Source organism: Coregonus lavaretus, assembly GCF_964263955.1.
Source record: "Coregonus lavaretus genome assembly, chromosome: 8".
Classification (NCBI taxonomy): domain Eukaryota; kingdom Metazoa; phylum Chordata; class Actinopteri; order Salmoniformes; family Salmonidae; genus Coregonus; species Coregonus lavaretus.
In genome coordinates this window covers 43,687,354-43,705,361 of record NC_139995.1, presented here as the reverse complement: position 1 = coordinate 43,705,361, position 18,008 = coordinate 43,687,354, and the positions used below count along the sequence as shown (strand labels likewise).

Sequence of the window (18,008 nt, the reverse complement as noted above, 5' to 3'; positions counted from 1 at the left end):
GAGATGAACGTACTTTGGTGCGAAAAGTGCAAATCAATCCCAGAACAACAGCAAAGGACCTTGTGAAGATACTGAAGGAAACAGGTACAAAAGTATCTATATCCACAGTAAAACGAGTCCTATATCGACATAACCTGAAAGGCCGCTCAGCAAGGAAGAAGCCACTGCTCCAAAACTGCCATAAAAAAGCCAGACTACGGTTTGCAACTGCACATGGGGACAAAGATCATACATTTTGGAGAAATGTCCTCTGGTCTGATGAAACAAAAATAGAACTGTTTGGCCATAATGACCATCGTTATGTTTGGAGGAAAAAGGGGGTACTTGCAAGCCGAAGAACATCATCCCAAATGTGAAGCACGGGGGTGTCACGAACGTCTACTAAGTGAGTGGACCAAGGCGCAGCGTGCGATACGAACATGACTTTATTTAATTAAAGTACTCAATACGAAAACAACAAACAATGACGAATCGTGAAGTCCTCAGTTACAATGACTGATACGGAACAAAAACCCACAAACACAAGGTGAAAACAGACATTATAAATATGGCTCCCAATCAGAGACAACGAGCCAAACAGCTGACACTCGTTACCTCTGATTGGGAGTCACTCATCCAAACAAAGAAATACAACCACATAGAACAACCCAACCAAACAGAACACAACGAAACGAACACACCCTGGCTCAACATACAAAGTCCCGGAGCCAGAGCGTGACAGTACCCCCCCCTAAAGGCGCGGACTGCGACCGCGCCTCAATAAGGGCTAAACAAGGGAGGGCTGGGTGGGCATACCTCCTCGGCGGTGGTTCTGGCTCCGGCCCTGATCCCCACCTCCTCTCCAACCCCCCAAAGTACCCCTGGTCCTGTCTAGCCCCGCTGGTCGGAGCCGGACTGACGACACGCGCCCCTGGCTTGGTGCGTGGAACAGGAACGGGCCTCACCGGACTGACGACTCCATTCCCTGGTTTGGTGCGAGTAGCAGGAACGAGCTGGACCAGGCTGACGACTCGCATCCCTGGTTTGGTGCGAGTAGCAGGAACGGGCTGGACCAGGCTGACGCCTCGCACCCCTGGCTTGGTGCGAGTAGCAGGAACGGGTTGGACCAGGCTGGCGACTCGCACCCCTGGTTTGGTGCGAGTGGCAGGAACAGGCCGGGTCGGGCTGGCGACGCACACCGTAGGCTTTGTGCGTGGAGCAGGGACAGGCCGGGCTGGGCTGGCGACGCACACCGTAGGCTTTGTGCGTGGAGCAGGAACAGGCCGGGCTGGGCTGGCGACGCACACCGTAGGCTTTGTGCGTGGAGCAGGGACAGGCCGGGCTGGACTGGCGACGCACCTCGTAGGCTTGGTGCGTGGAGCAGGGACAGGCCGGGCTGGGCTGTCGACGCACACCACTGACTTGGTGGGAATGGCAGGAACCGGCCGGGCTGGGCTGACGACGTGCACCCCTGACTTGGTGGGAATGGCAGGAACAGGCCGGGCTGGGCTGACGACGCGCACCACTGACTTGGTGGGAATGGCAGGAACAGGCCGGGCCGGGCTGTCGACGCACACCACAGACTTGGTGGGAATGGCAGGAACAGGCCGGGCTGGGCTGACGACGCGCACCACTGCCTTGGTGGGAATGGCAGGAACAGGCCGGACCGTACTGGGGACACACACCACTTGCCCCACGCAGGGATCAGGAACGGGCCGGACCGGACTGGTAACACACCCCAGTACCTCTCGCCGTGCCTCCACACTTTCCCTCTCCTCTGTGCCCAGTGGCCCCCCTAACCTGGCGGCCTTCTCTGCCAACGCTTTGCACCGCTCTAACCCGTACACCTGCTGCCCCGATGTCGTGAGCCCCCCCCTAAACATTTCCTGGGGGTCTCTCCTCCCCGTGGCCCAGGCCTCTCTCCCTCTTGCCAGACTCGCAATCATCTCCTCCCACGTCCATCCTCTCTCCTCGTCACGCTGCTTGATCTGGTTAAGGTGGGTTTTTCTGTCACGATCGTTGGTTAGAGAGGACCAAGGCGCAGCGTGTTGAGCGAACATACTTTAATAGTAAAGTGCAAACACGAATACAAAACAATAAACGATACGTAACGTCCTCAGACACAATGACTGATACGGAACAAAAACCCACAAACACAAGGTGAAAACAGACATTATAAATATGGCTCCCAATCAGAGACAACGAGCCAAACAGCTGACACTCGTTACCTCTGATTGGGAGTCACTCATCCAAACAAAGAAATACAACCACATAGAACAACCCAACCAAACAGAACACAACGAAACGAACACACCCTGGCTCAACATACAAAGTCCCGGAGCCAGAGCGTGACAGGGGGTGGCAGCCTCATGCTGTGGGGGTGCTTTGCTGCAGGAGGAACTGGTGCACTTCACAAAATATGTAGATGGCATCATGAGGAAGAAAGATTATGTGGATATATTGAAGCAACATCTCAAGACATCAGTTAGGAAGTTAAAGCTTGGTCGCAAATGGGTCTTCCAAATGGACAATGACCCCAAGCATACTTCCAAAGTTGTGGGAAAATGGCTTAAGGACAACAAAGTCAAGGTATTGGAGTGGCCATCACAAAGCCCTGACCTCAATCCTATAGAAAATGTGTAAGCAGAACTGAAAAAGTGTGTGCGAGAAAGGAGGCCTACAAACCTGACTCAGTTACACCATCTCTGTCAGGAGGAATGGGCCAAAATTCACCCAATTTATTGTGGGAAGCTTGTGGAAGGCTACCCGAAACGTTTGACCCATGTTAAACAATTTAAAGGCAATGCTACCAAATACTAATTGAGTGTATGTAAACTTCTGACCCACTGGGAATGTGATGAAAGTAATAAAAGCTTAAATAAATAATTCTCTCTACTATTATTCTGACATTTCACATTCTTAAAATAAAGTGGTGATCCTAACTGACCTAAGACAGGGAATTTTCACTAGGATTAAATGTCAGGAATTGTGAAAAACTGAGTTTAAATGTATTTGGCTAAGGTGTATGTAAACTTCCGACTTCAACTGTATGTAGAACAGTTACTTCATACATCTTCATTGTCTGCAACCCTCTTCTCAATCTAATGGCCATCAAATTGTCAAGTTCAGAGCTGGAGTGTCTGTAGATGAAGATACCTTTTATACACACACACACACCTGATGAATGGCCTTCCCTCTCCCTAGGGTTACTTTGGGGACCCATGGAACGTCTTTGACTTTGTCATCGTCATCGGCAGCGTTGTTGACGTCATCCTGAGTGAGGTCGATGTGAGTATTGTCATTGTGTAATGTTAACCTGAAATATGTAGGTATTGTCCATGTTATGTACTGTAATACTTACAGTCCCCACTGTTCCCAAAAGGTTGATGTATGCTAAACAGTTCAGGTAGACCCACTGGACATTTTTCTCCTCACATTTTAATTTTTTCCCCAATTGGTTTCGGTTATTGTTTATAAGAAGCAGGTTGGGGAAAAGCTACAGATATTTCACAATAAAAGCTCTGTCCTGTCGTCTGACTGTCTGGACTGTGTTTACACCCCTGTCTGACACCCACCCATCCACTTAGAGACCTACAGGCAATGCTCCCTTGTCAGCACTCGTCTCCAACAATAGCACTGAGGATGCGGTCAGTATTCGTCATGGGGTGACCTTCACACCACCACCCACCTATGCCACGGCTGCACCCTCACCCACCCGAACACTAGTCTCGAAAACCCGATCCTAGTCAACACAGTGACTAGGGTCTGGTTTAAATTATGGACTCTTTTGGCATAGAGGAAATACGTCACTGCCTACGTCATTACTTTATACGCTTGAATAAAAAAATTACCACTAACAAGCAAGATGGAGATCACAGAGGTTATTTTTAATGAGTGCATTTCGCAAGTGGCTAATTTGCATCAACTACCTTAATTAAAACCACTGCAAAGATTTTGCCTGCAAACTTTGGTTTTGAATTGAAACGTTCTGGCATGTCTGGCTCGTGATTTGTTGGGAGAGTCCCCAGTTAAATTTTCCTTATCAACATAGTTCCTCTATGCCAAAAGAGTCCACAATTTAAACCAGACCCTAGTCACTGTGTCGACTACCCAACCCCCCCCCCCCCCCCCCCCCCCCCCCCCCCCAATCCATTGTTAAGGGCAGAAAACAACCGCTGTTTTCTTGTTTCACCTCCCACCACCATGTGTCCAGGAATCTCCATCATTCCTGCTAGTAAGTAAGAGAGTGACATCCTTCTGTGGTTTTTACTGTGATTCCTGTACAAGGGACTGAGCCAACAGGTTTGGCATCAGGTTCTAGATTTAAAGCAGCATTTTACACTATCTTGCTTCAGAAAAGTAAAGGTAATTTTTGAAAACAAAAAGAGAGCTCAAGTTGCCATTACAGTAAACCTTCAGAAGACCCCATCAACCATTTTCACATCTTCACCCCTCAGCCATCATCCAGTCGTTTATTACAACGTTGTCCTTGGTCTTTTTTGTGCTCACATGCCTTCTCTCCTTCTCTCTCTCCCTCCATACCACAGTCTTTCATCTTCCATTTTCTCTTCCACCTTTGCTCCACGCATACCTCCATGTCTGGCTCCGCTCCCTTCGCCACTTCCTGTTCCACCACCTGTGTCTGACTTCACTTGCTGTGTTTCTGTCTTTTCCCCTCACAGGCAGCCCTGGCCTCCTCTGGAGGACTGTACTGTCTCCACGGCTGCGCTGTAATTATTCGCCCGTAGACACTGCAAGAACATTGCATGAAATCACATGAAACATTGCATGAAACGTGCACGCAACACTATATGAGCATTGTATGCTAATGGTACGAGACAATGCATGAACATTGCATAAAACATTGGAGGAAACTTTGCATGACACATTGCGTGAGCATTGCAAGTTCATTGACTGATCATCCATGTTTTCCTTAATTTTCTACATTTACAGCATGCTGACCCTTAAGGTGTTTTTACAATCTTAGGAACGACTTCAACATGATACAATCCTATAATTCTCTGAAGAAAATGCACCCATTGCTTGGCTCCTTCTGACACTAACCAGACTCCTACAGTACATGACTGCTTCAGATACCCTGTGAGAGGTGAGACCTGTGTCCTTACAGACTGCTGTGTTTTGCTGGCATGTTGCCCCTATTAAACTAAAACTGTGCTAATTAGAGTGACAACATCTTTAATCTTAGTTAGAGCTAAAGCCAAGACGAGCAGCATTTTCAGTAACTGTTTATTTATTTTGTGCTTTCAGGAGGTGAACCCAATGCAAGCCATAGCGGATTCTGAAAATGCCCGTGTGTCAGTCACCTTCTTCAGACTGTTCCGTGTGATGCGTCTAGTGAAACTGCTGAACCGTTCTGAGGGTATCCGGAATCTTCTGTGGACCTTCATCAAGTCCTTCCAGGTCAAAGTTCATTCCACTTCTGTTCCTTCCATTCTGTGAGATTCATGAAAATGTTGCCGTTCACAATTCCCAGGTTTTGATTGTTCAGTGTGTGTCAGTCTGACGACGGGATTGGTTGTTGTGTTGCAGGCTCTGCCCTACGTCGCCCTGCTCATCCTCATGCTGTTCTTCATCTACGCTGTTGTTGGGATGCAGGTACTGCACACACACACACACACACACACACACACACACACACACACACACACACACACACACACACACACACACACAGCACTCTCTGATGAGTTGTGTGTATGTCTCCTGCAGATATTTGGTAAGATAGCGCTGGTAGACGGGACTCACATCAACAGGAACAACAACTTCCAGACCTTCCCCCATGCTGTGCTGCTGCTCTTCAGGTGGGGGATCTGATCTATCAGTCCGCCTATCAGTCAGTGGCCATTATCTTCCATTGACTTTGTGGTCACTTTACACAGCAGACTTGTATAGCAAGAGACCGTTACACTCAGTAATTACATTTACAACACAAGGGCTGAAAACAAGTTGCAATCTCTCTCTCTGCACCACTCCCCTCTCTCCCTCTTCCTCCCTCTCTCTATCCCTCTTTCTCTCTCTCCCTCTCCCTCCAGGTGTGCGACAGGTGAGGCGTGGCAGGAAGTGATGTTGGCATGTCTGTATGGGAAGAGGTGTGACCCTAAGTCAGACTACCTGCCTGGGGAGGAGATGACCTGTGGAGCCAGCTTCGCTATCATCTACTTCATGAGCTTCTACATGCTCTGTGCCTTCCTGGTAAATGACGCACAAACATGCATACACAAACATTTGCATACACACACACTCGCATGCACACACACACATACACACACACACGCATACATACACAAATATACAGTATCAGTCAACATTTTGGACACACCTACTCATTCAAGGGTTTTTCTTTATTTTGACAATTTTTTACATTGTAGAATAATACTGAAGACATCAAAACTATGAAATAACAATATGGAATCATGTAGTAACCAAAAAAGTGTTAAACAAATCAAAATATATTTTATATTTGAGATTTTTCAAATAGCCACCCTTTGCCTTGATGACAGCTTTGCACACGCTTGGCATTCTCTCAACCAGCTTCACCTGGAATGATTTTCTAACAGTCTTGAAGGAGATCCCACATATGCTGAGCACTTGTTGGCTGCTTTTCCTTCACTCTGCGGTCCGACTCATCCCAAACCATCTCAATTGGGTTGAGGTCGGGGAATTGTTGAGGCCAGGTCATCTGATGCAGCACTCCATCACTCTCCTTCTTGGTAAAATAGCCCTTACACAGCCTGGAGGTGTGTTGGGTCATTGTCCTGTTGAAAAACAAATGATAGTCCCACTAAGCCCAAACCAGATGGGATGGCGTATCGCTGCAGAATGCTGTGGTAGCCATGCTGGTTAAGTGTGCCTTGAATTCTAAATAAATCACAGACAGTGTCACCTGCAAAGCACCCCCAAACCATAACACCTCCGCTTCCATGCTTGACGGTGGGAAATACACATGCGGAGATCATCCGTTCACCCACACTGCGTCTCACAAAGACACGGCGGTTGGAACCAAAAATCTCCAATTTGGACTCCAGACCAAAGGACAAATTTCCACCAGTCTAATGTCCATTGCTCGTGTTTCTTGGCCCAAGCAAGTCTCTTCTTATTATTGGTGTCCTTTAGTAGTGGTTTCTTTGCAGTAATTCAACCATGAAGGCCTGATTCACAGTCTCCTCTGAACAGTTGATGTTGAGATGTGTCAGTGACTTGAACTCTGTGAAGCATCTATTTGGGCTGCAATTTCTGAGGCTGGTAACTCTAATGAATTTATCCTCTGCAGCAGAGGTAACCATTCCTGTGGCGGTCCTCATGAGAGATAGTTTCATCATAGCGCTCGATGGTTTTTGCGACTGCACTTGAAGAAACGTTCAAAGTTCTTGAAATGTTCAGTATTGACTGACCTTCATGTCTTAAAGTAATGATGGACTGTCGTTTCTCTTTGCTTATTTGAGCTGTTATTTCCATAATATGGACTTGGTCTTTTACCAAATAGGGTTATCTTCTGTCACAACAGAACTGGTTGGCTCAAATACCACAAATTAACTTTTAAGAAGGCACACCTGTTTATTGAAATGCATTCCAGGTGACTACCTCATGAAGCTGGTTGAGAGAATGCCAAGAGTGTGCAAAGCTGTCATCAAGGCAAAGGGTGGCTATTAGAAGAATCTCAAATATAAAATATATTTTGATTTGTTTAACACTTTTTTGGTTACTACATGATTTCATATTTGTTATTTCATAGTTTTGATGTCTACACTATTATTCTACAATATAGAAAATAGTAAAAATATAGAAAAACCCTGGAATGACTAGGTGTGTCCAAACTTTTGACTGGTACTGTACATGCATACACACATACACACACACACACACACACACACACACACACACACACACACACACACACACACACACACACACACACACACACACACACACACACACACACACATACATGTACACATGCGCGCACACACACACAGTCACACAGTCACACACACACACGCATATGATTCTGTTGTCCTCCACAGATCATCAACCTGTTTGTGGCTGTCATCATGGACAACTTTGACTACCTGACCCGTGATTGGTCCATCCTCGGCCCTCATCACCTGGACGAGTTTAAGAAGATCTGGGCAGAGTACGACCCAGAGGCCAAGTAAGTGTGTGTTTGTATTTATTTTTTATAAAAATATAAGATCAGTCTTTTCTATTAGTTTTTTTTATCCTTTCAATGGATTACTGCCGTTAGCTGTTGTTTCCCTTCCTGTCCTGCAGGGGACGTATTAAGCACCTGGACGTGGTGACTCTGCTGCGTAGGATACAGCCTCCTCTGGGCTTTGGAAAGTTCTGCCCCCATAGAGTGGCCTGCAAGGTGAGAAACAAAGGAAGGGATATGTTTATTTACTCTGTGTGTTCATTTGACTTGTCTATTAATGCAGCAAACATATTTTTTTATGATGTCTTTATTTATTCTGCCTGCAGAGACTGGTGTCCATGAACATGCCACTCAATAGTGATGGAACGGTCACCTTTAACGCTACACTGTTCGCACTGGTCAGGACCGCACTGAAGATTAAGACTGAAGGTGTGTGTGTGTGTCAGTCAATTGCAGAGTACTGTACTTGTACTGGTATTTGGGCCAATTGAATGTTTAACATCTATATTCCCACCTCACTGTCGTTATCTCACTGGTCAGGTAACTTTGAGCAGGCCAATGAGGAGCTGAGGGCCATCATCAAGAAGATCTGGAAACGCACCAGTATGAAGCTGCTGGACCAGGTCATCCCACCAATCGGAGGTGAGTTCAAACATCCTATCGTAATCCTCAACTTTATGATCCCAAAACAAGTTGCCCATTCTAATTTGCTGCCATGTTTGATTGGTGTGTGTGTGTCAGATGATGAGGTGACCGTGGGGAAGTTCTACGCCACCTTCCTGATCCAGGACTACTTCAGGAAGTTGAAGAAGAGACAGGAGGAGTATTATGGCTTCCGCCCCACCAAGAAGAACGCCTCCAACGAGATACAGGTGAACCTCACAATGAGAAACCTGTAGGGCAATAAGCCATTAAATGTGATTGGCAAATCTCCTAGTTATGTTATTGATGTTTCATGTAATAATTCTGTAAACAACTCTTCATTTTCATCCCCTCACAATCTCTTTCTTTTTCTAACCCCTCCTTTCCTCTCTCTCTCTAACCCTCTCTCTCTGTCTCTCCCTCCACCCCAGGCGGGTCTGAGGAGCATTGAGGAGGAGGTGGCTCCAGAGTTGCAGAGAGCCATCTCGGGAGACCTGATGAACGAGGAGGAGATGGACAGAGCCATGGAGGATGCAGCGGAGGAAGGCATCTTCAGGGTGAGAGGAGTGGGGGGAGACAGGGAGGCTGTGGAAAGAGAGGAGGGAGGACAAGTTCAGAGTGAGAAGAAAGAACAAAACTCTCTTTAGTGAATGTTGTACCTTTCTGTGTGTTCCTGTGGCCAGCGGGCGGGCGGTCTGTTTGGGAACCACGTTGATTCCTTCACCATGGAGGAAGGAACCCATAACCCTAACGCTACACAGGTAATAATTTCATAATTTCATAATTTCAATAATTTCAGTGCTACCACTTACAGTATGTAACCTTCTTCAGACTCAAAGTGCTTTACATAGTACTGTATGGACCTTGAGTTTTTTCAGATCACATGGTCAGGAAAATCTCCTCTCCCCGTGGTGGTAACTCAGCCATCTGTGTCTCCATGTAGGTGACCAGCCAGCGGCCCCTGCAAATGAGCATGTCAGACGAGGGGGAGGCGACCAGCTCACCTGCCTACCATGCAAACGAGGACTTCTTCCCAACAAAGCCTAACAAAACCAACAACAACAATGTCAACAACAACGCCGGGGAGAGGTGAGTCTGCGCGTTCGTGCTCACGTTTGTATGTGTGTTTGTTTTCCTTACTTGAGAGGTCAAATGACACAGTAATAACAATCTGACTGACTCTTTGACCTTCTGTAGCTTTCCCTATGAGACAGATGACAGGGTACAGGTCTATACCATCTCAACCAGCAGAAGCCCCCGAGATACCACAGACTGGCATCTGCAGACAGTAGCTGGACCCAGCCAGGACCCTGAGACTCCCAGAGAGACCCCCAGCCCCCAGCAGGCCCAAGCACAGGCCCCAGACAGCTCCTTCGACACACTCATACAGGAGGTGAGTGGAGAGATCAGGCATATAATATATTCCATAATTCCATAAGTATGACATATTCCATAATTCCATTATTCCATAAATACATATTTTATCAATGACATTGACATGTCAGACACTTACAGAGTCATCCCCTCTCTCTGTTCTCTATCTCTTCTCATGTATTTCACCTCTACCAGGTCCTGATAAACGGGGGGTTGGAGAGCTTGGCCAGGGACCCTCGTTTTGTGTCGGTGGCGAAACAGGAAATGGCCGAAGCTTTGAACTTTGACCCTGTGGACATGGAGAGTTCCGCCACTGAGCTTATGAATGGTCGCAGAGGGAGGGTCGCCACACCTCCAATCAGGCCCCCTCGCAGATCACAGAGAAAGGCCAACAAATCAACACCCACCGATCTTGTGTAGGCCAATAGGCCTGTCCCGCAACGCAGCATGTCATCGAGTGACATCACGTGCTGAGGCATTAAATGCCACATTCTACAAATAGGACAGTCCTTATTGGGTGCCTTCATAGCGAATGATATCATCTGAATGGTTAAGCAGGCTTTATGGCACCTGTGACTTCATTGTTGTGGTGTTATTCTGACTTTGGATGATTTCTCTCTTGGTTGATTTAAAGAGTAAATACTCTTCCTGGTCGAGAGCAGACTTTCTTTACCATGTTTATTTTGTTCACAGTACAGACTACTGTGCAGACTTACGTTGAGTTCAGGCGAACATCACGTTGTCCCGACTAACATGTTCTTTAGTCTCAACTTCAGGAAGTTTTTCTGGCATAAAAGGTTGGCCCTGTTTGAAAACTAGTGTCCTTCCCTGTTCCCTCCCATCCTTGAAGTAATCACTGATCCACCGATAGTTGGGTAGGTGCTGAATATGGTTGTGTCAGTGATTAGCTCATGGAGGGAGGGAAGGGTGTGCTTTCTAAGTATTCTTGCAGGGTCAGGATGTTACTTTTCAGGGGGTATTCTTTGAGTTCTGTCATGATGACAAGGCAAGACATGGCTGGACCAGGATGTTTCTGGGCTGAATCTTGTCTACAGTGTCCATATAAGGACAATCTCTGTAGGCTATATGGAGAAAGCTAACGTGCATGTTCAAGATACACAGATTCTGCCCAGGTCTCCACATATCAACATATCTTCACAATACCTAGATTTTTTTTGTTGCTTTAATTATCCTATATCTCAAACATGTACATAATCTCTAGTATGGACCGTATGGATGACCCTGTAGTGTAAAATGGGAGAAAGGCCTTGTGGCGTAGGGTAGCCACTAGCTGGCGATGCTACAGTAGAATGAAACAAAGTGCAGATAAGAGGATGTGGTTAAAGATGAGGATGAATGGCAAGTTTAGGGACAGTGGTTGGAATCGTATTTGTGGCTAGAAAGTGTGTATGAGTCAGATATGGACAACTTATGGTGTAGTATACCAGGGGTGAAAAGTCATCTCTGTTGATGCCATTTTGTCTGTTATTCTCTTTTCAACATTATCATTCATTTTCTTTCTGTGGTAGGCCTTTTGGTTGAAACCTACAGCCTCTTTTGTGAAAATGTCCTTTTTGATTATTCATTATTGTTTCAGTCTAAAATAGATTAGGTTGTATTTTGAGAGGTAGCAGTATGTCACTTAAATTGTATTTTTAATGATGAATCTGTTATTTGGTTTAATAAAGGCTAAATAAAATAGCTGTAATGTGATGAAGGCAAAATAGAAGGCAAAGTAAAAACGTGAATCCCAAAAGGTTTTGAATGATAAAATCAGTTGTTCCCACTGAGCTTTTTAAACAGAGGTGCTTTGCATTCATCTATAATATGTACTACTGCCATCAACTTTTTATCAGACATTTTGTCATGGTCATTTTGATAACATTATTTGAGACATTTTATTGTTTTCTCTCTGTTTCTGTTTCAGTATTGTTTCTCTAAAGTTTCAACCATGTCATCCCAATAAAAAATATTTTATAAAGTGAGAATACTGTAATTTTCCCAGTCAAATTATTGGAGGTTTTTATGGTTGGTCACATGAGCGGGAGGTAGCCTAGTGTTTAGAGCGTTGACTTGCCCCTGAGCAAGGCACTTAACCCTAATTGTTCCAGGGTGGCCGTTGATAATGACAGACCCTGGCCATTACCCCACTCTCTGAGGGTGTCTCGGGGGAAGTTGGGATATGCAAAAAAACACATGCGTTATAATTAAACACTTCGCTATAATAAAAACAGGACGAATATAAGCACCTACCCACCTAATTAAATAATTCATAAGTTGAGGATATTAAATAGATAGTCCTACAGTAGCAATTTTGCATGGTGAAACAAAAGGATTGGGAATTCCCTCACGAGAGCGTCTGGGTTTCTACACCAGGAGTAGGCCTAATTGGATTTGAGAGCACTGATCTGCTTTTTACGGTATGGGCTCGGGCGCTTTCAGTAAACATATTCCTGCAGCCTGCGCTCTGGCACTGGCAGCAGTGGGTCCATCGTTCTGTTTGTGACAGACCGGGTATAGAGAACAGCAGTCAACACTAGACATTCTGGTAAGTCTGGTGGTTAGTCGTTGTCTTCTCCGCCGAGTATAGCTTATGTTTTGGTAATATAATATGTCTGCAACTGTATCTGAATGTTATTATGGTATTTTATAATACAGCTCTGTATTTCGTTAATTATGTATGTGTAGCCGGCGCGGTCTGCTCGTTGCCGACTACTGCGTTGTGTTCCGGTGCACTGAAGACAAGACACTGGCGTACTTGAAGGCACTTTATTGTGTACAACTCTCTCAATCTGTTCAACATCAAGGAGAGAAAATGTTCAAAACTCTACCCTCGACCAGAATCCGCCTCTCTCAGTCGAGTACAATGCAGACTGAATATAATCACATTCAAAAATACAAGGAATAAAATACAACATAATTGGAAAATAAACATCGCATCTGGTGTATATCTTATGTATGTGTCATATTGCATGTTATCTCTGCCAAAAACTCTGAGCTTTTAGCCTTTACATTAATACTGTGCAACATGACATAAACCATCTTTCAAATAGGTAATACATACAGTAATATGCACGAAGCAACATGTAATCCTTCACATTTGAGCTTTTCAGTGCCATTAAACACTAATCAATACATGAAAACATTTTAAATGAACACATATTTTTAACCTGATATAGGGAATACATACCTGTTCAACATCAAGGAGAGAAAATGTTCAAAACTCTAACCTCGACCAGAATCCGCCTAACATAAAAAGAACAACGTGGGCTTCAACACAAGAGGATAGAATGACGATTGCTAACTTACAGCTAAACAGAACACGAGGTTAGCTAAGTTAGCAATTTCTCAACTCTCAAAAATGGCTAAATTCATGACACAGCTTGATTAAATGTACGTACACTCATCATATAATATACATACAAGTTACTATGTGCACTGAAACATTTTAGTTTTAACAGGTATATCAAGTTTATATCACGCCGAAGTGAACACATACCTCTCTCAGTCGAGTACAATGCAGACTGAGAAAAGCATGAGACCCCTCCGCATATAACCAAACCAACTCTAGAGGGCGCACTTACACAACTAACTCTCCCAATATCTGTAAACTACACGAAATGCTGAACAATACAATATTTTGGTGAAATCAACTCACAAAATAAAATAAAAAATAGAAAATGAACGGTTGCAAAAATCTGTAATTCTTTGACCTGTTACATTCACCCCTCTTTAATTTCACCAAAATCCTTCACACTTCGAGGGTGGAAAATAACCAAAAACATATAGAATAAAACTCTTGTCCACTTGGTCCAAGATAGCCCCGGGACTCCATTTCCCATATACAGCGTATAAAGCTACTTACAAAGTAAGTTAAAAGAAAACAGCAGTTGATCAGGCTACTGCCCCTTCTAGTGAATATGATGCCTTATACATCATATGAGATCTTGGAACACTTTCCCTCCAATATGAACATCTCATGACCCAGGTCATACTACTGGTAATAAAGAAAAATATCTTAATCTAAAAAATGTATCTAAAATAAAGAACGGAAAGACAGTGACCTTCTGACTCCTGTAACAAAACCCTTGGTGAGTGGTTTTTGCACCATGTTCTCTATCAAGCGATCGACTGCCTTAACAACCCTGCCAGTACGTGTTCTGACAACCTGACTTTCAAACCCTTGTACTTGGGAGGGTATCTGACTATCAATCAGTGTAACAGGTGAATTGACGTCCGAAGACCCTGTCTCATCTAAGTCAGGAACATCAATTGGGGCAACAGAGTCAGTGTCAGTCATGTGCAAATCAGGGGGGTCACTGGAATCCGACAAGTCTCTCACAGGTGAGTATTCATTTTCCCCTTGGCCTCTGACCTCTTTAGACTGGGCTCTCGTGGGTGTCAGTTGAACAGACTTCCTGGACAGAGAGTGGGGCATCTCATTCTCCATCTCAGACTCATCAGCTTCTCCAATAGACTCAGAGTCAGAGGATGCGTTTAACCACGAACATGTACGGTCCTCAGAAGCATCTACTGCTAGGCCACTCAAAGCATCAACAGAAGGAGGCTGAAACTCACTGGCCACATCCGAGGTAGCTCCATTCATCTCTTCATCGCTTAGTTCTGGCATGGGCAAGAAGCTCACGTCCAACATCAAATTCCGATGAACAACTTTTGTTTTCCCACTTTCGTCTCTGACTTTGTAAACGTGAGTCTGAGGGTTCCGGTCTATGATGGTATACATAGTGGCTTCCCACTTATCCGCTAACTTCCTCTTCCCTCTCTCTGCTTTATTAGCTAACAAAACTCGGTCGCCAACGTTCAAGTGGGTTCCACGAACTCTCTTGTTGTAGCCATCAGCTTGATGTTGCTGTCCTTTCCTTGCATGCTGCTGAGCTATGTCGGCAGCCACATGGAGGTTCGCCATCAGTTTCTCTGCATAGGTCTTATAATTCACCACGACTGGATCCCTCAAGACTTGTTTGAAGACCATGTCTACTGGGAGTCTGGGGACTCGACCATACATCAAATAGAATGGAGGATATCCAGTTGTTTCATGAGTGGTGGCATTATACGCAAAAGTCAAAGTCTGTATCTGTTGGACCCAGTGTTGCTTAGCTGTCAGGGGTAGGGCACGCAACATACTGCCAAGTGTCCTGTTGAACCTTTCGGTTTGCCCATTTCCCATGGGATGGTATGCTGTTGTGTGTGTTTTCTTAATCCCTGTGAGGCTGAGGAGTTCAGCTATGAGTTTGCTTTCAAAATTGGCCCCTTGATCAGAATGTATTCGCTCTGGGAAACCGTAGATGCAGAATACATTATCCCATAACTTCTTTGCTATTTGCTTTGCAGTTTGGTTTATGCAGGGAAAGGCATGAGCCAATTTTGTAAAGTGGTCTGTTATGACTAACACATCGACAGATCTTTGCTTACAGTCCTCAGCACTCCAAAAATCAATGCACACCAGCTCCATGGGTGCCGAAGTGCGAATGCTCTCCAAGGGAGCTCGGGCAGCTGGTTCAGGGGTCTTTGCAAGGATACAGCGTTGGCAGCATTTCACATATTCCTTGATGTCTCTTCCCATTTGCGGCCAGAAGAAACGCTGTCGGGCGAGGTGTGCTGTTCTAGCCTGCCCTTGATGCCCAGCGAAATCATGCACACCGGCGAGAGCTTTGGCCTTCAAGCTAGCAGGCAGCACAAACTGATACCTCTTCTCTCTGCTTAATGGGTCTTTGGTTACCCTATATAGGACTCCGTCCTGGACTTTTAGATGATGCCACTGCTTGCACAGTGTCTGGGTCGTAAGAGCTAACCTCCTCCTCCCTCGCCTAGGTGGTGGCTCACCCCTCTGAATGAGTGGCAGGACTTCCCTGATAACTGGATCTATTTCCTGGCTGTGCCTCAGCTCGCCGATGGAGAGGGCTGGAAGTGTGTCTTGTTCTGAGGGCACCGCCTGGGGAAGAACATTGAGAAACTGTGTTGCTCTTATCTCTGCTCCCCTTTCCCACTCTACATGAGCTTCACAAGCAGATTTCACATGAGAGGGTTCTTGACTGCCGGCCAGCCTGTCTTGAGTGGGGTCCATAGTTACACAGCACCCTGCATCAAGTGCCTGGAGACACTGGGTCTTACTCCGGAAGAGATCTTGGACTTTCTCCTCTTTGGTTCCCTCCGCCTCGGCCAAAAGACTTTCATGGGGCTCACTGATCAACCTTTGGCTCACCGATTTAGCAAACGGATCTCTACTCAGGGCATCTGCCACAATGTTCTTTACCCCAGGAATGTGTTTGATACTGAAGGTGTATGGGGAAAGCTTTGCCACCCACCTCTGTTCGCAAGCGTCAAGTTTTGGTTTGGTCATTATATAGGTCAAAGGATTATTGTCGGTCCACACTGTAAAAGTGTGGCCTTTCAACCAGTGGCTGAATTTTTCACAAACACTCCATTTGAGCGCCAAGAACTCCAGTCGGTGAGCAGGATACCTCTTTTGTGAGCCAGTGAGGGTCTTGCTGGCAAAGGCGATCGGGCGTGCCTTCGTTTCTCCTTCTGGCATCTGGGACAGAACTGCCCCAAGGCCATCAAGAGACGCATCAATGGACAGAACCAAGGGCTTAGTAAAGTCTGGATGGCTAAGGACCACACAATTCAGGAGCTTCTCCTTAAGGCCGGCGAAAGCGGAATCGCAGTCAAGGGTCCAATCCGCAGGTTTGAGCTTTCTGTAGACTCCCGCATTCTGACTGTACTTCCCGGCCTTTCCTCTCCGTTTCTGGCCAGCTGTGAGAGCAAACAGGGGTTTTGCGATGGAGGAGCAATTTGGTATGTAGTGTTGGTAATAAAATACCATCCCCAGGAACGACTTCACTCTGCGAACTGAAGGAGTGCAGCCATCATCTTCCATCAAGTCCCTCTTTGACATTTTGGTGATGACCTCGACCTTCTCTGGGTCAACAGCAACACCGTCACTGTCAACGATGTGTCCGAGAAACTTCACAGATCTCCGCAACAGATGGCATTTTTTTGGACTCAACTTTAGATTGTGCTCCCGTAGCCTCTGGAAAACAACCTCTAATCTGCTGAGGGCCTGCTGTTCATTGGGGGCAAATATCAAGAGATCATCTAGGTAGCACAAGAGACTGCTGAAGTTAAGATCGCCAAAGATACTCAGCATCATCCTCATGAAGGACGCTGGACTGTTGCAAAGCCCCTGTGGCATTCTGTTATACTCGTGCAGGCCTAATGGTGTTGTGAAGGCGGTATACTTTTTGTCCTCCTCATGCATGGGCAAGTTATAAAATCCAGACGTGAGGTCCATGGTGCTGAAGACAGCATTACCGCCAAGGGCAGCCAAGCAGTCCGATTGATGGGGCAAAGGATGAGCATCCTTGATAGTTCTTGCATTCAGCCATCTAAAGTCTGTGCATATCCGGAGGTCGCCATTTTTCTTCCAAACCATCACGAGTGGAGAAGCATATTCACTCATTGATTTCCGTATGATTTCCTGTTCCTCCATCTCGGTGAGAACTTGGCGCAGCTTTTGATAGTGGGCTGGCGGCACTCTGCGATATGGAAGACGGAAGGGACGGTCGTCAGTGAGGCGGATCCTATGGGCAAAGCCCTTGGCTTCTCCACAGTCAAGATGATGCTTTGAAAATATATCCTGATATTTCTCCAGCAATGTCACAAGTTGGAGCTTGGTGGAGGGGCTCGCTTCACAATGATCAATGTCGACATTTCCTAGACCAGACTTCTGCAGTCTGTCTTTCAGGTCACCGTTGTCGTCCTGTTTCACATGAGTCACTCCAACAGAGTCAGCATCACTCTGACAGGAACCCTGGAACAGTGT

The 18,008-nt window shown here is 45.9% G+C and overlaps 1 pseudogene across 1 annotated transcript in view; it reads left to right on the top strand.

Moving 5' to 3' along the window:
- Positions 1–10,585, top strand: part of LOC311133404 (dihydropyridine-sensitive L-type skeletal muscle calcium channel subunit alpha-1-like) — a 20,987-nt pseudogene extending 10,402 nt beyond the window's left edge. Inside the window, exons 7-22 of the transcript in view lie at positions 3,184–3,267; positions 4,662–4,709; positions 5,248–5,400; positions 5,530–5,595; positions 5,710–5,801; positions 6,033–6,192; positions 8,022–8,149; positions 8,269–8,365; positions 8,476–8,578; positions 8,690–8,791; positions 8,891–9,021; positions 9,223–9,348; positions 9,475–9,552; positions 9,735–9,880; positions 9,989–10,184; positions 10,361–10,585. The product of the transcript in view is annotated as a dihydropyridine-sensitive L-type skeletal muscle calcium channel subunit alpha-1-like (transcript). The remainder of the gene's footprint in view (positions 1–3,183; positions 3,268–4,661; positions 4,710–5,247; positions 5,401–5,529; positions 5,596–5,709; positions 5,802–6,032; positions 6,193–8,021; positions 8,150–8,268; positions 8,366–8,475; positions 8,579–8,689; positions 8,792–8,890; positions 9,022–9,222; positions 9,349–9,474; positions 9,553–9,734; positions 9,881–9,988; positions 10,185–10,360) is intronic.
- The last annotated feature ends 7,423 nt before the right edge of the window (positions 10,586–18,008 follow it).